Source organism: Hyla sarda, chromosome 1 (assembly GCF_029499605.1).
Source record: "Hyla sarda isolate aHylSar1 chromosome 1, aHylSar1.hap1, whole genome shotgun sequence".
Classification (NCBI taxonomy): Eukaryota; Metazoa; Chordata; class Amphibia; order Anura; family Hylidae; genus Hyla; species Hyla sarda.
In genome coordinates, this window is record NC_079189.1 from 598544567 (window position 1) to 598567431 (window position 22865).

General features: G+C 45.3%; 1 long non-coding RNA gene across 1 annotated transcript; it reads right to left on the reverse strand.

Moving 5' to 3' along the window:
* Window positions 1-3718: 3718 nt before the first annotated feature.
* LOC130296203 (uncharacterized) lies at window positions 3719-22794 on the reverse strand. The gene is made up of 3 exons (XR_008849158.1): window positions 22690-22794; window positions 10802-11121; window positions 3719-4091 (listed from the first exon to the last, which is right to left on the reverse strand). It is a non-coding gene; the product is annotated as an uncharacterized LOC130296203 (long non-coding RNA).
* Between the last annotated feature and the right edge of the window lie 71 nt (window positions 22795-22865).

The following is a 22865-nucleotide window of genomic DNA, read 5'->3' on the forward strand; positions in this document are numbered from 1 at the left end:
CCAATTTGGATCCCAAGAGGTGTGTCACGATTCGGCTGGCAAGAGGTGGATCCTCTGTGCCAGAGAGGGATTGGCGTGGACCGTGCTGGTGGACCGGTTCTAAGTTACTACTGGTTTTCACCAGAGCCCGCCGCAAAGCGGGATGGTCTTGCAGCGGCGGTAGTAACCAGGTCGTATCCACTAGCAACGGCTCAACCTCTCTGACTGCTGAAGATAGGCGCGGTACAAGGGAGTAGGCAAGAGCAAGGTCGGACGTAGCAGAAGGTCGGGGCAGGCAGCAAGGATCGTAGTCAGGGGCAACTGCAGGAGGTCTGGAACACAGGCTAGGAACACACAAGGAAACGCTTTCACTGGCACGATGGCAACAAGATCCGGCGAGGGAGTGCAGGGGAAGTGAGGTATACATAGGGAGTGCACAGGTGAAGACACTAATTAGAACAACTGCGCCAATCAGGGGCGCAGTGGCCCTTTAAATCGCAGAGACCCGGCGCGCGCGCGCCCTAGGGAGCGGGGCCACGCGCGCCGGGACAGGACCGACGGAGAGCGAGTCAGGTACGGGAGCCGGGGTGCGCATCGCGAGCGGGCGCCACCCGCATCGCGAATCGCATCCCGGCTGGAGGCGGTATCGCAGCGCACCCGGTCAGTGGATCTGACCGGGGCGCTGCAGTAGCGAGGATGTTGCGAGCGCTCCGGGGAGGAGCGGGGACCCGGAGCGCTCGGCGTAACAAGGTGCTTCACGGAAACAGACAATATTATAAGTACATAGATACCAAGGAATTTGAAAACGGAGCACTCACCCAGTACGTGTCCCTTAGGGACGTACTGGGTGAGTGCTCCGTTTTCAAATTCCTTGGTATCTATGCAATGGTTAAATTTTGTTGTATTCCAAAAAGTTTACATTTAGCCCAAGTCTAATAGATACATTTCCATGAGGAATAACAAGAAGAATGTCAAAACACACAGTAAATGCTCCAGACTTTATATATTTTATGGTTATTACAAGCAGAAAATTTCCGAGTGCGGCCAGCGCCGGCTGAATCAGTCGGCGCTAGAACCGCGTGGACACTGCAGTCTCCAATAGACTGCAATGTGATCCGCACAGATTTCCGCCTGCAGAAAGAGCACCGCCTTTCTTCAGGCGGAAATTTCTAAGCGGATTTTCTTAGCGGATTTTCCGCTTCACAAATTCCGAAGTGTGAATTTGTGAACGGAAACCCATTCACTACACTAGACATTTTGGCAAGCGGAATTTCGGACGGAAATTTTACGATTTCTGTCGGAAATTCCGTAGTCTGAACCTAGCCTAACAGGTATATCAGTGGTGCTCCTATACAAGTCTAGTGATTCACAGGTGACATTGCACATTGGATTTGGTCTCCTACCTTTTTTTCTCTATCAGGCCCAGACCGCCATGACAACTTTCCCGGATCACTGCAGAATTTCCTTATGAAACATTGTTGGCACCAATTCTGCAGCCATATCTGTTCTCTAAAGAAACAAAAATAAACTCAGAAGGCAGACGAGACCCCTAACTTGCCCAGACCCCAGACCAGACCCCCTAAATTTCTCATCCACCAGACTAGATCTCTGACTTCATCAGACCACAGACCTGACTGCTAATTTCTTCAGACCCCAGAGCAGACCTAAGTTCATCATGTAGTTTTCCATTACCAATGCGCCAGCTAAAGAGAAAGTTTTTGCAAAATTTAAAGTGTAACGGGTTAACATTTGTGCATTACTGTATAACAGATGAATGATCTCTTGGTCATATGATTCTCCCAACCAATAATTTTTGCTAAGGATAAATACATTTCGATTATAAAAAAAATGCAATAGAAACAATGATCGTGCACTCACCATCTAAGTATGTAAAGGTGAAACTTTCGCCGGAGGGACGCTCCTTCCTGCACGCTATCTCTGCACCCCGAGAAGCTGTATATGGCTATACAGTAGTTTTAGTAAATTGGACTATCTCCATTTACATGTTCTCTCGTCATTACACTTTCAGGTGCTAAAAGCACCTCAGAGAATACTGAATTCAGTAGATCCTCTGTAAAAGTCATTATTTAAAGGGACAGTGGCCAAATATCCATATCTAAAATTGTTGGGCAGCATGACGAGCAGTAAGTCTATCAGCTCAATATCTGGTACTTTTTTGATTCAAAGGCCAAACTTTATATTTGCCAGACAGAATTTACAAGAATTAAACTAATATCAACAATCCTCGTGTACAGTGAGCTAATACAGACCGAAAGGGGAACAACCAGACAGGTCCCTTTCATCTTCTAACTGGTCCTGGAAAATGGTCACATCCCTTATAATAGTGTAATATCTGCTTCTCTCTATAGTCAGAGAGTCAGTGTAAAATATCGAGGAGCATTGAGACTTCTTGCTAATTTATTAAAAAGGAAATGCTAAAAACTGGCTGTTGAGCTCACAGAGCATTGTCTAGACTGGATACAATTGTATCACTTCTCAGCTAAGAGCAGGACTAGCTATGTACAATGTATCAGCCTGGAGTCCAGGCTGTTCAGCTCACAGAGCATTGTCTAGACTGGATACAATTGTCTCCACTTCGCAGCTGAGAGCAGGACTAGCTATGTACAATGTATCAGTCTGGAGTCCAGGATGTTTAGCTCACAGAGCATTGTCTAGACTGGATACAATTGTCTCCACTTCTCAGCTGAGAGCAGGACTAGCTATGTACAATGTATCAGTCTGGAGTCCAGGATGTTTAGCTCACAGAGCATTGTCTAGACTGGATACAATTGTATCACTTCTCAGCTGAGAGCAGGACTAGCTATGTACAATGTATCAGTCTGGAGTCCAGGATGTTTAGCTCACAGAGCATTGTCTAGACTGGATACAATTGTCTCCACTTCTCAGCTGAGAGCAGGACTAGCTATGTACAATGTATCAGTCTGGAGTCCAGGCTGTTTAGTTCACAGAGCATTGTCTAGACTGGATACAATTGTACATACTTCTTAGCTGAGAGCAGGACTAGATATGTACAATGTATCAGTCTGGGGTCCAGGATGTTTAGCTCACAGAGCATTGTCTAGACTGGATACAATTGTCTCCACTTTTCAGCTGAGAGCAGGACTAGCTATGTACAATGTATCAGTCTGGAGTCCAGGATGTTTAGCTCACAGAGCATTGTCTAGACTGGATACAATTGTATATACTTCTCAGCTGAGAGCAGGACTAGCTATGTACAATGTATCAGTCTGGAGTCCAGGATGTTTAGCTCACAGAGCATTGTCTAGACTGGATACAATTGTATATACTTCTTAGCTGAGAGCAGGACTAGCTATGTACAATGTATCAGTCTGGAGTGCAGGATGTTTAGCTCACAGAGCATTGTCTAGACTGGATACAATTGTATATACTTCTTAGCTGAGAGCAGGACTAGCTATGTACAATGTATCAGTCTGGAGTGCAGGATGTTTAGCTCACAGAGCATTGTCTAGACTGGATACAATTGTCTCCACTTCTCAGCTGAGAGCAGGACTAGCTATGTACAATGTATCAGTCTGGAGTCCAGGCTGTTTAGCTCACAGAGCATTGTCTAGACTGGATACAATTGTCTCCACTTCTCAGCTGAGAGCAGGACTAGCTATGTACAAAGTATCAGTCTGGAGTACAGGCTGTTTAGCTCACAGAGCATTGTCTAGACTGGATACAATTGTATATACTTCTTAGCTGAGAGCAGGACTAGCTATGTACAATGTATCAGTCTGGAGTGCAGGATGTTTGTTCTTCAGGTTTGTGGATCATCAGGATTCCATGTAAAACAGACTAAATATTAAAATGTTAGCCATAGTGGTTTCAGAGGCCACATCTGGGTCATCAGAACATTAAATAATGTAATGGAGGTAAATTCTTTGCTCAGCACTTTCCTTGTTCCATAGATTCCTCTGGAGTCCATTATCTAACCCACATCCCAGACCCATTGTCTCCTGTTTCTTATTTATATCCCGGCTACGAATTAGATTGAAGTCTCCAGAATAGATCGTTCTGCTGTCATTTCATCATCTTGCACATTCTTTTGTTTATTGGTAATGGAGCCCGGTCCGTACACGCAATGATATCTATCAATGATACGACACAAACAGATGAACATATAGGATTAGTAATGTGCAATGCTATAAACGTTAGTTGTGGCCAATAAAATTTTCCTCCATTATTTGGGAAAAGGTTTGGGAACAGGGGTGACCCATGCTGTAAACATGGTACATCCCCACGTTAAAGAAACACTCTGTATATAGTGTAGCATAGTCTATTATTAGAGAATAGTGTAGAGGTTCTTGTGTATGCCTTGTGCTTACCTGTTTTAGCTGATGTCGCAGGCATGGGTTTGCAGCCATTTTAACAGTGAAATGTTTTCCTAATGTTGCCTGTATTTCCTGTGAATCCTCAGGCTTTGCAGAGATAGAGCGTGGAGTCTTATCACTGCACCTGATCATCTAATGAGGCTGCTTGTGCTGAAGATCACAAAGGTGAACTGATTAAACTCATAAGTGGGTTGGTGTCAGTTCACATGCAGTTTTCATGTGTTTTCTTGTAAAAAGTCAGTTTTTTTTAGAGAAATATTGCCATGAGGTGATCATGATTTGACCTATATACACCTGTATATTGCTTTTGCTATCTCTATGGGATCAATCTATATATATAGTAGTTATACAACCCCTCTCCATCTCTATCTGTATACTGCTGCTATCTCTGTGGGATCAGGATGTTTAGCTTCCCCTAAGGCATTTCATTTTTTTGCTGTTTCTTTCTATGTTTGCAGCGATTGTAGAAAATCAGAGCAAAAATAGACTAAATGAAGTAAAAAAAAAAAAAAAAAGGTGTAAAACATGCTGTAAAAATTCAATGTGTGAACGTTGCCTAAAGACTTCATAAATCTTTATAAAACAACTGCAACCCACTTAGGAGTCGAATCAGTTCACCTGAGTGATCTACAGCCCCACTAACCAAATTAGATAACCAGGTGCAGTGATAAGACTCCACCCCCTCTCCCTGCAAAGCCAAAGGATCCATGGGAATTTTAGACAGCATTCAGAAATCATTTCAATGATGGTATTTCAATCAGTATGGCTGAAAATCTATGCCTGCGACATCCATGAAAACAGGTAAGCACAAAGCATACACAAGAACCTGTACATTATTCTCTAATAATAGCCTTGGCTGCACTATATAAGGGAACGTAAAATGCTTCTTTAATGATGTCCCATTCTTAAAAACTATATATTTTTATTTTTTTTCATATCAACTGGCAGCAGAAAGTTAAAAAGATTGGTAAATTACTTCTATTAAGAAATCTTAAAGGAAAACTCTCACTAAACTCCTCCCGCACTAACCAGAGGTATTGGCTGGTAGTTTGGGGGATGCTGATCAATATGGTGCCTACCATACCCGGATCCTTCCCGACATATGCCAGTTATCTTCATTATTCTTGATATACAAATGATCTCCGAACTGGCACGGGCGGGGTTACAAGGCTCCATCAGGCACTGTGATGTCAGCGCCGCTCATCCGCAGCACCGCCCGTCTTATGAATATTCTTCCAGGGAGAGGAGGAACAGTCGGAAGGAGGGGATGAATATTCATAAGCCGGGTGGTGCTGCAGACGAGTGGCGCTGACATCACAGTGCCAGATGGAGTCTTCTAACCCCGCCCGTGCCAGTTAGATCATTTGCATATCAAGAATAATGAAGATAACGGGCGAACGGTGGGACGGATACGGGCATGGTAGGCAGCATTTTGATCAGCGTCCCCCGCACTACCAGCCAGTACCTCTGGTTAGTGCGGGGGGGGGGGGGGGGGGGAGTTTAGTCACAGTTTTCCTTTAATCCTTCCAGTATTTATCAGCTGTTGAAGTTGAGTTGTTCTTTTATGTCTGACAACAGTGCTCTCTGCTAACACCTCTGTCTGTCCCAGGAACTGTCCAGAGCAGGAGAGGTTTGCTATGGGAATTTGCTCCTTCTCTGGACAGTTCCTGAGACAGACAGAGGTGATATGAAAAAAAAAATAATGTTCTTAACTGGAATACCCCTTTAATGACGTTGAGTCCTATAACTATCCCAATGCAATCCAGCAACAAGGCGTGCAGATGACACATGCGTTTTCTCGGTGTAGTCCAACATGTAACTGGATCCCCCTGATCACTTCAGCAATGAAGATGTCCCTACAGAAGACACATCCCGCAGCCTGCCAAAAACCTATCTGGTGAGCAGAGTCGCTCCTCGGCCACAATGTGTTTACTGTATCACGGGCCGCTCTCTCAGGAAGCTCGCCAGGCCCAGATCAGCGCATAACACTGAGAACACAATCAATGTAAACAAATCAATGCATGTGAATGGCCACAAATGTCACATTGCTTATCTAGCCTGGAGTAACACTAAGCAGCTGGCGGCTCTGGACGAGGAGTGAAAACAAAGCCCATAGTATTCCTGCCAACGCCACTCTCAGTTTTCTTTTTCCTTTTTTAAGCAAAATCTAAAAAAGAAAAAAAAAAATTTACAAAACTTATCTTCTGCGCTTCCTCTCAAGATCAACCCACATCCTTCCTCCAGCAGGAAGAGCAGGTGAACAGGACACAGGGCACTTGTCCATGGCTGGTAAACACAGATGAAGGGGCTTGTGCCGGGATGTAGAGACCTCCGAGAATTTATGTGCGGGAAAAAAAAAAAAATATATATATATATATATATATCCCCTTAAGTACGCAGCCCTTTTTCACCTTAAGGACGCAGCCCTTTTTCACCTTAAGGACGCAGCCCTTTTTCACCTTAAGGACGCAGCCCTTTTTCACCTTAAGGACGCAGCCCTTTTTCACCTTAAGGACTGAGCCCTTTTTCGCAATTCTGACCACCGTCACTTTACGAATTAATAACGCGCAAACGTTTTTACCGAATATTCTGATTCTGAGATTGTTTTTTCGTGACATATTCTACTTTATTTTGGTGGTAAATTTTCGGCGTTAATTGCATCCTTTTTTTGGTGAAAAATCCCAAAATTTCATGAAAATTTTGAAAATTTAGCATTTTTCTAACTTTGAAGCTCTCTAATTGTAAGGAAAATGGATATTCCAAATAAATTTTATTTTTCTTCACAAACACAATATGTCCACTTTATGTTGGCATCATAAAATGGACATACTTTTGCTTTTTGAAAAAATTAGAGGGCTTCTAAATAGAGCAGCAATTTTCAAAAATGTCATGAAAATTGCTAAATCTGAAGGGACAGATGTTACAGAACTACAACTCCCAGCATGCCTGGGCAGTCGAGGCATGCTGAGAGTTGTAGTTTGGCAACATCTGGAGGGCTACTGTTTGGGCACCACTGTAACAGTGGTCTCCAAACTGTGACCCTCCAGATGTTGCAAAACCACAACTCCCAGCATGCCCAGACAGCCTTTGGCTGTTTGGGCATGCTGGGAGTTGCAGTTTGGCCCCCCTAGTGGTTGCCACAGTTAAGATCATTTTACTTTCACTTTCAATTCCCCCCCCCCCCCCACCACTGTCGTTTCCCTACCTGAGCAAAGATCCTGCAGGCTCCAGCGAAGATCCCAGGTCCCCAGGCACCTTCTCCTGCAGGTACGGCCTCCATCTTCTTCCCAGAGCCCCTCGACATCCAGGGGCGGGCAGAACGGGGGGTTGCCATGGCAACCCCCTGTCCTGCGCTGCCATTGGTCAGAACTCCATTCTGATTAATGCCAGGGGATAGGAGGAGATCGCAGCTTTGCGACCTCACTCCTATCCTTTAGGCTGATCGGGGCTGTTGCTGACAGCTCCGATCAGCCCTATTTTCCGGATGATCGGGTCATCAGAGACCCGATCAGCCCGGAATTGGAGAAAATCGCATGTCTGAATTGACATGCGATTTTCTCCAATCGCCGACATGGGGGGGTCTCAGGACCCCCCTGGGCGATGTGCCAGGGTGCCTGCTGAATGATTTCAGCAGGCATCCGGCTCCGGTCCCCAACCGGCTAGCGGTGGGGACCGGATTTCCCACGGGCGTATGGATACGCCCTCGGTCCTTAAGGACTCGGAATGCAGGGCATATCCATACGCCCTGTGTCCTGAAGAGGTTAAATATATATATATATATATATTTTTTTTTTTTTTTTGTTCTCCCAATATTTTTCATCTGAACACACAGGAGATTATTTATGAAGCAGATGTATCACTAGAGTTGTATTTACAGATGTCCTCGGGACTGAATTTGATCCCAGTTATGCCAGGTTCCTCATTGGCAGATGAAGTGTAGATCTGTCCACGAGAAATGTGCAGGGACAGCGGGCAGCCTTGTATTCTACACGCCAGAGGGCTATCTAGGGGTACTCTGGTGGAAAAAGCATTTTTTAAATCAACTGGTGCCAGAAAGTTAAACAGATTTGTAAATTACTTCTATTTAAAAAATCTTAATCCTTCCAGTATTTATAAGCTGCTGTGTGCTCCACAGGAAGTTCTTTTCTTTTTTGAATTTCTTTTCAGTCTGACCACAGTGCTCTCTGCTGACACCTCTGTCCATGTCCATCAGGAGTAAATCCCCATACTAAGCTTCTCCTGCCCCGGACAGTTTCTGACATGAACAGAGGAGTCAGCAGAGAGCACTGTGGTCAGACAGAAAAGAAAAAAAAAAAAAAGAAAATAACTTCCTGTGGAGCATACAGCAGCTGATAAGTACTGGAAGGGTTAAGATTTTTATATAGAAGTCATTTACAAATCTGTTTTTCCTTCCTGGCACCAGTTGATTTAAAAAACAAAACAAAACTGTGTTTTCCACCGGAGTACCCCTTTAAAGTTTCTTCTAGGCTGCCAAAGCTGGTTTGGCGATAAATATAATGATCGGCCATGCCAAGTGTTGCAAACTGGTGGAGACATTCCTGGGAAACCCCTGCTTTGTGTAGGTGAGCATTATCCAATGTCCTTCAGATCACTGGTAGGGGTAACTGAGTGTCCTATGCTAAAGCTTCCCAGATCATCACACCAGCAGGGGGCAGTGTGTCGCTCCACAGCAAAGACAGGATTGAAGCAGTCTCCATGAGGCCTCCGTACTCCAACCCGACCATCATCGGATCCCAAATAGAACCTGGATTCCTTGCTAAAGACCATACAGTTCCAGTCCATAGCCGTCCAGGTTTCTTGTACACAAAACCACAGCAATCGAAATGATCCAGAGACAAGGGGGTGTAATAAAGAGGCTGATGAGTGTAATGAGGAGACAGAAAGGTAATGAAGAAACAGGAGTGTAATGAAAGGACAGGGGGTGTAATGAAGAGACAAGGGGTGTAATGAAGAGACAGGTAATGAAGAGACAAGGGGTGTAATGACGAGACAGGTAATAAAGAGACAAGGGGTGTAATGACGAGACAGGTAATGAAGAGACAAGGGGTGTAATGACGAGACAGGTAATGAAGAGACAAGGGGTGTAATGACGAGAGAGGGGAATGCAATGAAAAGACAGGGGTGTGTAATAAAGAGAGATGGAGTGTAAAGAAGAGACGGGTGTGTAATAAAGAGAGGGGAATGCAATGAAGAGACAGGGGTGTGTAATAAAGAGAGGGGAATGCAATGAAGAGACAGGGGTGTGTAATAAAGAGAGATTGAGTGTAAAGAAGAGACAGGGGTGTGTAATAAAGAGAGGGGAATGTAATGAAGAGACAGGGGTGTGTAATAAAGAGAGATTGAGTGTAAAGAAGAGACAGGGGTGTGTAATAAAGAGAGAGGGGAGTGTAATGAAGAGAGAGGGGAGTGTAATGAAGAGATGGGTGTGTAATGAAGAGACAAGGTGTGAAATGAAGAGACAGGGATGTGTAATAAAGAGAGAGGGGAGTGTAATGAAGAGACAGGGATGTGTAATAAAGAGAGAGGGGAGTGTAATGAAGAGACAGGGATGTGTAATAAAGAGAGAGGGGAGTGTAATGAAGAGACAGGGGTGTGTTATTAAGATATGGGGGAGTGTAATAAAGAGTCAGGGGAGTGTAATGAAGAGAAATGATGTAATAAAGAGACAGGGTGTAATAAAGAGACAGAGGAGAGTAATGAAGAGACTGTGTATATTAAAGAGACAGAGGGGTGTAATGAAGAGACAGGGGAGGTGTACTGAAAAGACAGGGGTGTATAATGAAGAGATTGGGGGTGTAATGAAAATACAGGGTACTATAATGAAGAGACAAGTGGATGTAATGAAAGTGTTTGAGGGTTTTCTAAGAGATGCTATACAGGAGTATCTCAGTGAAGATAAATGTATGACTCCATATCATCATGGGTTTATGAGGGATCGATCTCGTCATCTTATCTGATCAACTTTTATGAGGAGGCGAGCTCCAGACTGGACCAGGGGCAATCGCTGGATGTCGTATATCTGGATTTTTCCAAAGTATTTGATATGGTGCCACATAAAAGTTTGGTACATAAAATGAGAATGTTTGGGCCGGGGGAAATGTGTGTAGGTGGCTTAGTTAAAAGAAACAGAGGGTTCCTGACATGAGCAATGGTGTCTGCAGAGAGCACTGTGGTCAGACTGGAAAGAACTACACAACTTCCTGTGGCACATACAGCAGCTGATAAGTACTGGAAGGATTAGGATTTTTAATCTGTTTAATTTTCTGGCACCAGTTGATTTAAAAAATTTTGTTTTCCATCGGAGTACCCCTCTAATTGTTCATACTCTGAGTGGGTGACTGTTACTAGTGGGGACCACAGGGGGCAGTATTGGGCCCTATTCTCCTATAGTGGACTGAAAATCTGTCACAAAAACAGTAAAGCGAAGTATTTACAAAGTTACCCACCTGAAACTTTGTGACAAGAAGGAATTCGACCTCATATATTTCAGTTGTTTGGGAGGAGACACATAGGGATATGGTGGTACAACAACCAGGGGTACAATTCGACCGCAGAGACTCTTGAGGTTTAGCAGACTTCAAGGGGCGGCCGAGCTCTCGGAGGATATTGTTTCATGACAGTTGCCACCCATGAAGACTTCTTTATACGACATTCTCCGAGGTCCCCATCTCCAGTGACCGTACGTGTGTGTACAGCTGTGAGGGGCTATCTATAGCGGCCATATATATCGCTGAGGGTTCAGTCCGTCATCTCATGTCTTCTAGATCTAAAGCCGACAGAAGGAAAGGTAATAAACCAGTCAATAGGTATATACAATGTAATTAAGAACAGTTATACAGTATTATAGATAGTAGATACATTATTTAACCCAGTTTTATCCGACCAACATGCCATTAGCTGTTGCAAAACTACAACTTGCAGCATACCCATACAGACAACAGCGCCCAGGTTTATGTCAGTCCTCTTAATGAGTATCCGTCCTGTAAAAAAAAAAAATAAAAAATAAAATATTTTACTTACCTACACCTCCATTCCTGCGCTGATCCCTCATTCTGGCTGCAGACAGCGCTCTGGTGTTACAGGGGCAGCGGACATCAGGTGACCACCACAGCCAATTAGTGGCCTCTCTACAGGTCGCTCTGTACTCATGACAATTGCGGCTGTCACATGACAATGGAGTGCTGATGAAACACATCAGATGTGAACACCAGAGGCAGGTCAGGGAACAGAGGTGGAGGTAAGTACAACATTTTTATTTTTAAAGGGTACCTCTCATCAAATAAACTTTTGATATATTTTAGATTAATGAATGTTGAATAACTTTCCAATAGCATGTTAATGAAAAATATGCTTCTTTCTATTGTATTTTTCCCGATCAGTCCTGTCAGCAAGCATTTCTGACTCATGCTGGAGTCCTAAACACTCAGAGCTGCCAGCCTGCTTTGTTCACAGCCAAACAGGCTGTGAACAAAGCAGGCTGGCAGCCCTGAGTGTTCTCCTTTGTGAACAAAGCAGACTGGCAGCTCGTAGTGTTTAGGACTCCAGCATGAGTCTGAAATGCTTGCTGCCAGGACTGGTAGGGAGACCCCTAGTGGTCATTTCTTCAAAGTGGAAAATTAAATAGAAAGAAGCTGATTTTTTAATAACATGCAATTGTGAAGTTATTCTGCATACATTAATCTATAATATATCAAAAGTTTTTTTGATGAGAGGTACCCTTTAAAGATGAGAGGATACTTCTGACTCTCCGACAAAGGGGGGGGGGGGTAGAGATGAGGGGAAAGAAGTAACTGACACAAGGAGGGAAGATATTAGGAGACAGTAAAGACTAACACACAGTGGGAGATGAGGAAACAGTAATAACTGACACTTGGGGAGAGGAGGGTACAGTAAAGACTGACATGTGGTAGGCTACTTGAGGCAACGGCGTGTCTATAGCACTGGTGGGGTGCTGTGACTAAAATAGATTTTGTGACGCCAGGGTAGTGTTAACCTCGACACTCCAAGGATGGTAGCTTCCTGAGCTAAGCACTGAGGCAATTACGACCACAGATGCAGGGTTACGGAATCTACTCAATTTTGCTCAGGAACTTGCAAAATATATAGGAACAGTTCAGCGTTTAGCGCAAAGTTCGCTGGAGAATGCTTTAGGGATCACAGTTGCTTCTAAGCACTATGAGACTTGTAGTCCTTGCTGACTGACTAGCTTCTTGCTTGGCAGAGATTTACTTTAGACAGGTCTGAACTTGACTGAAAAACTCACAAAAGACTTTGGAGCTAACAAACACAGACTCTGCTTTGCACTAAGGAATCCTGTATTAGGTCTTACCGCCAGGCGTGGACTTTAGACTTATGGGCCGGAGATGAGGGGACTTTAATAACTGACACACAGGGGGAAGATGAGAGGACGGTAATAACTAACACACAGGGAGGAGATGAGGTGACAGTAATAACTAACACACAGGGGGGAGTTGAGGGGACAGCAAAAACTGACACACAGGGGGAGATGAGGGGACATTAATGACTAACACACAAGGGGGGATATGAGGGGACAATAATGACTACTGTGGTGTCCCGGTACAGGACCTGGTCCTGTCCCTTTGTCTGGAGTCCCCTCAGCCAGATTCCTCCATGCTATTGGGCTCTCCTGAAGGGCCAACCCCTAGTTGCCTCTTAATATGTTAATGTCTAATGTATATATTTAATTAATTGAGGATACCTCTGTATAGGACCTTAGAGTTCATGTGCCTTTAATTTATGTTATGCTATGGTTTAAGGACCTTTGGGTCATGTGATATACCCAGAGTTCCAGAGGTCAGGACTGACAGGTTTTGCTGACCAATGAGCTTTGTCCCTCTCCCTTAGTATATAAGGGGCTGCTGCCACTAGATTCTCTCTCTTGGTCCCTGCAGTTCAAAGCAAGCACATCAATCTATATCTCATCATCAATTCAAGCTAGGCCTGAAGCCTTATCTTCCGCAGCCACTAAACCGTGAGTCATCCAGCTCAAAACTACTGAAATCCTGTGTGACTACTGCAACTCAATTATCTTCAAATCAGTAGCACAGTGGCTAGCAAACCAAACCTTATTGTTCTTAGAAGTCCCAGCAAACCTGTGAGGAACCTGAACTACGGTCCTCTATACAAAGACTGTTCTGTTATCTGCAGTTGCATAAAATATACAGTAAAGCTTCTTCAAGTTTATTTCAGAAAATCTGCTGTGGACATTCCGTTATTTCTCCCTGCCGTTTGTGGGACGGATGGTGGTAGGACAATTACATTGAGGAAACCTCACCCTGGCATCACGACAATTAAGGGTTAAACACCAACATACCCTACACTATTACCTGCACCACCTAGTCACCACAACTCTTTTGGCATCTTACGGACAGGATTCGGGTGTGTGCCTAAAAGAACTTTGCTACCCTGACTAAAGCAATAGTACCCCCCCTATCAAGAAATACCGTATTTATCGGGGTATACCACGCACCGGCCTATAACACGCACCCTCATTTTACCAAGGATATTTGGGTAAAAAAAGTTTTTTACCCAAATATCCATGAAAAAATGAGGGTGCGTGTGTGTGCGTGTATACCCCGATATACCCCCAGGAAAGGCAGGGGGAGAGAGGCCGTCGCTGCCCGCTTCTCTCCCCCTGCCTTTCCTGGGGTCTAGAGCGCTGCTGTCGGCCCTTTTCACCCCCTGGTTATCGGCGCCGCTGCCCGTTCTGTCTCCCTGACTATCGGTGCCGGCGCCGATAGCCAGGGGGAGAGAAGGGGCAGCGGCACCCATTGCCGGCGCCGCTGCCCCGTTGCCTCCCCCCATCCCCGGTGGCATAGTTACCTGAGTCCGGTCCGCGCTGCTCCAGGCCTCCGTTGTGCGTCCCCAGCGTCGTTGCTATGCACGGCGCGGCGCTCTGACATCATGCGCCGCGCCGTTCAGCGCATAGCAATGACGCCGGGGACGCACGACGGAGGCCTGGAGCAGCGCGGACCGGACTCAGGTAATTATGCCACCGGGGATGGGGGGAGGCAACGGGGCAGCGGCGCCGCAATGGGTGCCGCTGCCCCTTCTCTCCCCCTGGCTGTCGGCGCCGCTTCTCTCCCCCTGGCTATCGGCGCCGGCACCGATAGTCAGGGGGACAGAACGGGCAGCGGCGCCGATAACCAGGGGGTGAAAAGGGCCGACAGCAGCGCTCTAGACCCCCAGGAAAGGCAGGGGGAGAGAAGCGGGCAGCGACGGCCTCTCTCCCCCTGCCTTTCCTGGGGGTGTATCGGCGTATAACAAGCACACAGACTTAGCCTAAAAAGTGCGTGTTATACGCCGATAAATACGGTATGTTATATGGACTGTCCGAAAGTTTCGCATGTTGCGATCATAATTGCGTACAAAAGTGTAAGGGACTTTGCTAGTGAGATTCTGCTTGACTGGTGCGCAGGAAAAAGTAAGGGGGGAGGCGAAGATTGTTTCGTTGTGAAAAAGTGCAAAATCCACAGTGAAGCCATGCTGCGCTCCTCACGTCCGTGTGTACTGGAAAGGGTTAAGGATTTACCCGAAAAGCGCGCGAAAATGTCTCGCGCTGCTCTGCGACCCGCCCCTGGGTGTGGGAATCAAGTACACGTGTCGATGCCGAGGTGGAACTTTAATCTTCTGTTGGTGTACGCAGGGGGACCGGAAGTCAGAGCTGCACGGATGACATCCTTCCGGCCGGCAGCCATTTTGTTGAAGCCTCCCATAGAAGAAGCCACACAGCCAGACCTCTTCAGTCTTGAGATGACAGCGAGGTATACAGACATGGCAGAGCCCACCGCGACACGTGAGGAGAGCATCAAGGTGGCGCCGGAGCAGAGGAAAGTTGCTGCGGCCGCAGCGCAACTTTTCCGAAACCTTGCAGCAGGTGGCCCTTGGGGCAGAGGAGGCCTGCAACCTACCCCCATTACCGGAGGACAACGAGTGGCCGGCTACCCCAAAAAGGGCACCACCAGAGACTCAGATACCCTTCACATTGGAGGACTGGGACGCAGATCCCCACGGTATCCGGCCAATGAGGCTGCCTAGCAACACTGAGGAAGAAGAGGGATTTAAAACCCCCATTATGCATTTCAAGTATCTGCAAAAATCCTACCCTGATGTCTCAGCGTCTGAAAATGTGCCCAGGCCAACTCCCCCTGAGGAGGTTTGGCCTGACCAGCGGGCACCAACCTCAGAAGTGCGCAGGCCTACTCCCCCTGAGGAGGTTTGGCCTAACCAGCAGGCACCAACCTTAGCAGTGCCTAGGCCTTCTCCATGCCCGGAGGTTTGGCCTGACCAACAGGCACCAACAGAAGTGCCGCGGCCTACTCCACTTAAGGAGGTGAGGCTGAATCAACCGTCACCAACCGTGGTTCCTGTGGCATCAGCAGCTACCGTTAATTTTGTTGTAAGTGTGAATTCATCTGTGTCCGAATCAATGCTTACAAATGTTTCATGGGATACTGCAATTCACCCTCTAAGAGAGTCCCACCTCGCTCTCCTCATAGGAGAAAGAATCCTGACAGGCGAGGGTTGGGGATACAGAAGAAATCCTTTATAAAGTCTTTGTGAGCTGCTGTTTTTGCTTGTCATTAACTCTCTGGTACCCAGTACCTTTGTTTTTCCAACAGACGATGCTGTTTGTAACCTGTTAAAGAAAAGTGCCTGGCAGGACTGTGCTATGAAAGTTTTTTTGTTCAGCAACGCAACCGCTTAAGCTTTTGCCCGGCCCCTTGGCCGAGAGATTCCTGGTTCAGGGAGATTCGTAAGTGTGTGCCCGGCCTTGGTAGCAGCCGTGTTAAAATATGAACTCATAACACCGGTGGACTGTTGATCCTTGTGTGCCTGTTCAATGTAAATATTCATATAGTAATATATTTTGTGTGCAAAAGTGTACACATTCTTATCAGGTGAAAAGTACCTGACACATCTTTATGTTGTGCTGTTGTGATGTATAAATAAAATGTCTGCTGACATCAAATGTCAACACTGTGTACAGTGTTATTGTACAAAAGTATCAACTCCTGTACACAAAATGCATATTTTTTTTCAGGTGTTATAGGGGTTACTTTAAGAAACCCTCCCAGCTCCTCTGGGAGTACTGTCACATTACTACTACCTCTCACTAGCACCTACTGAAACATTCCTATCAGATACCAAGACTGACTTAATCCAATATATTGTACACAGAGCACATCTCATAACTCTCATTAGTGTACTCCCCAATAAAATTCAGTACACATAATTCCAAAAACTATCTTACAAAAACAACAAAAATATTTCTTTAGGGACTGTAACATGCTATATTTCAGTTCCATACCACTGTTTATGCATTAACATTTGTTTTTCTTTTGTCCTTTACATGTTCGGGATGCTCTTCCTGGCCAGAAGATGCTCCTGTAGCTCACTAAAATGCACGTGTCCAGAAAGGTAACAGTATGTAAGTGTTATCTAGACAGAGTTCTAGGGGTAAGAGTGTAATACCTATAGACCCTAGTAGCTAAGGCATTGGTCAGAAAGCCTCAGGCAAACCAATCCAAAACAAGTGTATAACTTAGGTAATAAATATGTGGTATAATAAATAGTTGGTATATGTCAACAAACAGAAAAAATGGTGAGATCTGTTAAAGTATGTAGTAGCATTACTGTCATTCATTATACATACTTCTAGTCCTAGATTAGTCTATTTGTCAGTCAAGAAAAATAAATAATAACATGTCAGTCAAATGTTATTCGGTATTAAATTTCATGCATAGTCAATAAGTTCATAATACAGTAAAGCAAATGGAGATACTAAAGGATATATAGCTAAATCCATACCATCCTCGTCATGATCTACTCTCCAACACTTCTGTTGTATATCAGTTTTAGAGCCTGTATGGACCTTCTATTATGCACAAGGACTCTTGGTTGTTATTCATCTACAGCCTGATTAAGGACATTCTTAATTATGCCCAGGACTGTGTTGGACTTTATCATTTCATCCCTCTGTCTTTGGGGACCTTTGTTGAGGACGACCTATTTTAAGTAAGGGGGTTTGTGGTGTCCCGGTACAGGACCTGGTCCTGTCCCTTTGTCTGGAGTCCCCTCAGCCAGATTCCTCCATGCTATTGGGCTCTCCTGAAGGGCTAACCCCTAGTTGCCTCTTAATATGTTAATGTCTAAGGTATATATTTAATTATTTGAGGATACCTCTGTATAGGACCTTAGAGGTCACGTGCCTTTAATTTATGTTATGCTATGGTTTAACCCCTTAAGGACACATGACGTTCTCATACGTCTCCATTTCCGAGTCCTTAAGGACACATGACGTATGAGAACGTCATGTGTTTTACCGGCCCCCCGCAACCATCTGGAGCGGAGCCGGTCCCCGATGCCTGCTGAAATCGTTCAGCAGGCATCGGGGCATATCGTCCAGGGGGGTCATTATGACCCCCCATGTCGGCGATGGCCGCAGATCGCTGGACAATTCAATCCAGCGATCTGCGGCGGATTCCGGGTCAATCGGGTCTCCAGTGACCCGGTGACCCGGAATTATTGGCTGATCGGGGCCGTCAGAGACGGCCCCGAACAGCCATAGCCAGCAGGGGTGAGGTGGCACTGGTGCCACCTCACGATCGCCCTGATTCGTCGGCCGGATTACCGGCCGACCAATCAGGGCGCCTGCTGCGGGTGTCACTCCCGCAACCCGCTCCGCCCCTCTTCCGGAGGACGTGAGCGGGTGCGGGACGTGCACCCCGGGTGCTGGGGACCCCGATCCCCGGCGCCCCTGTTGGGATCGGGGCCCCAGGAGCAGCGGCGGCGGCGGAGACGACGAGGGACTGACCTGGTGCAGCGAGGATCGTTGGAGGTGAGTGACAGCCTCCTGCTGTTGCTTAGCAACAGCTCCCAGCATGCAAAAAGGGCATGCTGGGAGCTGTAGTTATGCAACAGCAGGAGGCAGACCACCACAACTCCCAGCATGCCCTTATGGGCATGCTGGGACTTGTAGTTTTGCAACAGCTGGAGGCACATTCTTTCTATGGAAAAGTGTACCTTCAGCTGTTGTGTAACTACAACTCCCAGCTTGCACAATCAGCTAAAGTGCATGCTGGGAGTTGTAGTGGTGCATCTGGTGGTTGCATAACTACAACTCCCAGCATGCCCGTTGGCTGTCGGTGACTGCTGAGAGTTGTAGTTTTGCAACAGCTGAAGGCACACTGAGTTAAGTAGCAAACCAGTGTGTCTCCAGCTGTTGCATAACTACTATCCCCAGCATCCCCAGCCAAAGTAGTATGCCTCCAGCTGTTGCATAACTACAACACCCAGCATGCCCTTCCGCTGTCCGTACATGCTGGAGGTTGTAGCTTTTGCAACAGCTGAAGGCACACTGGTTGCAAAACACTGAGTTTGTTACCAAACTCGGTGTTTCACAACCAGTGTGCCTCCAGCTGTTGCAAAACTACAACTCCCAGCATGCACTGATAGACCGTACATGCTGGGAGTTGTAGTTTTGCAACAGCTGGATGTTCCCCCCCCCCCCCCCCAATGTGAACGTACAGGGTACACTCACATGGGCGGAGGATTACAGTAAGTATCCGGCTGCAAGTTTGAGCTGCGTCAAATTTTCTGCCGTAGCTCATACTGCCAGCGAGAAACTACTGTGAACCCCCCGCCCGTGCGACTGTACCCTAAAAACACTACACTACACTAACACAAAATAAAATAAAAAGTAAAAAACACTACATATACACATACCCCTACACAGCCCCTCTCCCCTCCCCAATAAAAATGAAAAACGTCTGGTACGCCACTGTTTCCAAAACGGAGCCTCCAGCTGTTGCAAAACAACTACTCTCAGTATTACCAGATAGCCGTTGACTGTCCAGGCATGCTGGGAGTTTTACAACAGCTGGAGGCACCCTGTTTGGGAATCACTGGCGTAGAATACCCCTATGTCCACCCCTATGCAAGTCCCTAATCTAGGCCTCAAATGCGCATGGCGCTCTCACTTTGGAGCGCTGTCGTATTTCAAGGCAACAGTTTAGGGCCACATATGGGGTATCGCCGTACTCGGGAGAAATTGGGCTTCAAATTTTGGGGGGTATTTTCTGCTATTACCCTTTTAAAAAATGTAAAATTTTTGGGAAAACAAGCATTTTAGGTAAAAAAAAAATATATTTTTTTACATATGCAAAAGTCGTGAAACACCTGTAGGGTATTAAGGTTCAAATTACCCCTTGTTACGTTCCCCGAGGGGTCTAGTTTCCAAAATGGTATGCCATGTGTTTTTTTTTGCTGTCCTGGCACCATAGGGGCTTCCTAAATGCGGCATGCCCCCAGAGCAAAATTCGCTTTCAAAAAGCCAAATGTGACTCCTTCTCTTCTGAGACCTGTAGTGCGCCAGCAGAGCACTTTTCACCCCCATGCAAGGTGTTTTCTGTATCGGGAGAAATTGGGCTTCAAATTTTGGGGGGTATTTTCTGCTATTACCCTTTTTAAAAATGTAAAATTTTTGGGAAACCAAGCATTTTAGGTAAAAAAAATATATATTTTTTTTACATATGCAAAAGTCGTGAATCACCTGTGGGGTATTAAGGTTCACTTTACCCCTTGTTACGTTCCCTGAGGGGTCTAGTTTCCAAAATGGTATGCCATGTGTTTTTTTTTTGCTGTCCTGGCACCATAGGGGCTTCCTAAATGTGGCATGCCCCCCAAAAACCATTTGTCGCTCCTTCCCTTCTGAGCCCTCTACTGCGCCTGCCGAACAATTAACATAGACATATGAGGTATGTGCTTACTCTAGAGAAATTGGGTTTCAAATACAAGTAAAAATTTTCTCCTTTTTACCCCTTACAAAAATTCAAAAATTGGGTCTACAAGAACATGCGAGTGTAAAAAATGAAGATTTTGAATTTTCTCCTTCACTTTGCTGCTATTCCTGTGAAACACCTAAAGGGTTAATACACTTACTGAATGTTTTTTTGAATACTTTAGGGGGTGTAGTTTTTATAATGGGGTCTTTTATGGGGTATTTCTAATATGAAGACCCTTCAAATCCACTTCAAAACTGAACTGGTCCCTGAAAAATAGTGAGTTTGAAAATTTTGTGAAAAATTTCAAAATTGCTACTGAACTTTGAAGCCCTATGGTGTCTTCCAAAAGTAAAAACTCATAAATTTTATGATGCAAACATAAAGTAGACATATTGTATATGTGAACCCCAAAAAAATATATTTTGAATATCCATTTTCCTTACAAGCAGAGAGCTTCAAAGTTAGAAAAATGCAAAATTTTCATTTTTTTCATCAAATTTGGGGATTTTTCACCAAGAAAGGATGCAAGTTACCATAAAATTTTACCACTAAGTTAAAGTAGAATATGTCACGAAAAAACAATCTCGGAATCAGAATGATAACTAAAAGCATTCCAGAGTTATTAATGTTTAAAGTGACAGTGGTCAGAATTGCAAAAAACGCTCCGGTCCTTAAGGTATAAAATGGCCTGGTCCTTAAGGGGTTAAGGACCTTTGGGTCATGTGATATACCCAGCGTTCCAGAGGTCAGGACTGACAGGTTCTGCTGACCAAAGAGCTTTGTCCCTCTCCCTTAGTATATAAGGGGCTGCTGCCACTAGATTCTCTCTCTTGGTCCCTGCAGTTCAAAGCAAGCACATCAATCTATATCTCATCATCAATTCAAGCTGGGCCTGAAGCCTTATCTTCCGCAGCCACTAAACTGTGAGTCATCCAGCTCAAAACTACTAAAATCCTGTGTAACTACTGCAACTCAATTATCTTCAAATCAGTAGCACAGTGGCTAGCAAACCAAAGCTCATTGTTCTTAGAAGTCCCAAAAAACCTGTGAGGAACCTGAACTACAGTCCTCTATGCAAAGACTGTTCTGTTATCTGCAGTTGCATAAAATATACAGTAAAGCTTCTTCACGTTTACTTCAGAAAATCTGCTGTGGACATTCCGTTATTTCTCCCTGCCGTTTGTGGGACGGTTGGCAGTAGGACAATTACATTGAGGAAACCTCACCCTGGCGTCACGACAATTAAGGGTTAAATACCCACATACCCTACACTATTACCTGCACCACCTGGTCACCACACTAACACACAAGGAGAGATGAGGGGACAGTAATACCTGACACACAGAGGGGAAATGAAGGGACAGTAATGACTGTGACACGCAGGGGGGATGAGGGGATAGAAATAAATGACACACAGGCGGGATTTGAGGGGACAATAATAACTGGCACATGGGGGGAAATGAGGGAATAGTAATAACTGACACACAGGAGGAGATAGGAGGACAGTAATCTATGTGACACAAAGGGGGGAGCTGAGGGGTCAGTAATAACTGACAAAATGGGAGACAACTCACATTTAGAGCTACACAGGAAAAGGAACATGGCACAATGTGAGGATCCATGCTACACGGGAAAACAGCCGAAGGCTGTCCGGGCATTCTGGGATTTGTAGTTCTGCAACAGCTGGAGGCACACCGCCATTTAGGGACATCTACTACTGTTCTTTGTGTCTAACATTTCACTGCTGCAACACTCTTCTTTTTAAGATCTCTCTGCATTACGGCCTCATACCATACAAAAGCAGATATCAGAACCAGAAAAGTTGGCATTGCTCGTGCCCCCTGGGGTCGCATAGGATTTTCTTTTTTATTATCCGGGTTATATATCTAACACCTTTGCTAGTAATCAGTTCAATATTGTGTTTAAAAGCCCTTTAATATTCCGGGGGCCTCCCACACCCCTTCTCTTATCTGCGGCTTGGCCGTCCCCTGACTCATGGCCATCGCACTCTGTTATCGCTGCCTTCCATCTTCCAGATTTCTCCTGCGCTGTGATTCTGGAATGTATTATCTTCTACCCTCCAAATATCCTCGGCCTTCAAAAGTGAGGACCCAGGAGACATTTCTAAGAGGCATTGTAATGTGACCTTATCCTGAAAGGTTTACATTATCATCTATAGCCGCAGGAAACCAAACCTACATCTCAATGTACGTGAGTCAGAAAGTGTAGAATTCACTCTGGACGCTATACGGTAATTTAATATAGTAAAAATTAATTATTTCCAGAATATTTTACTTTCTCCATGTTGCTGACTCATTTCTGTAGAAACCAAGGGGGAGATTTATCAAAACCGGTCCGGAGGAAAAGTTGCTGAGTTCCCCATAGCAACCAATCAGATCGCTTCTTTCATTTTGAAAAGGCCTCTGAAAAAGGAAAGAAGCGATCTGATTGGTTGCTATGGGCAACTCAGCAACTTTTCCTCTGGACAGGTTTTGATAAATTTTCCCCTAATTTCTTACACAACTCACCAAACTTTTTGAATAAGTTCGACTCTCGTCAAACAGGTTCCCCACGAACTGGCAATGCCATAAGCCTCTAAAGCCCTGTAAAACACTGTCAGGAATGTATTCAAGTAGTTATAAAGGGTAGATTTATCAAAAAATCAAAAAAAGTTGCTGAGTTGCCCATAGCAACCAATCAGATC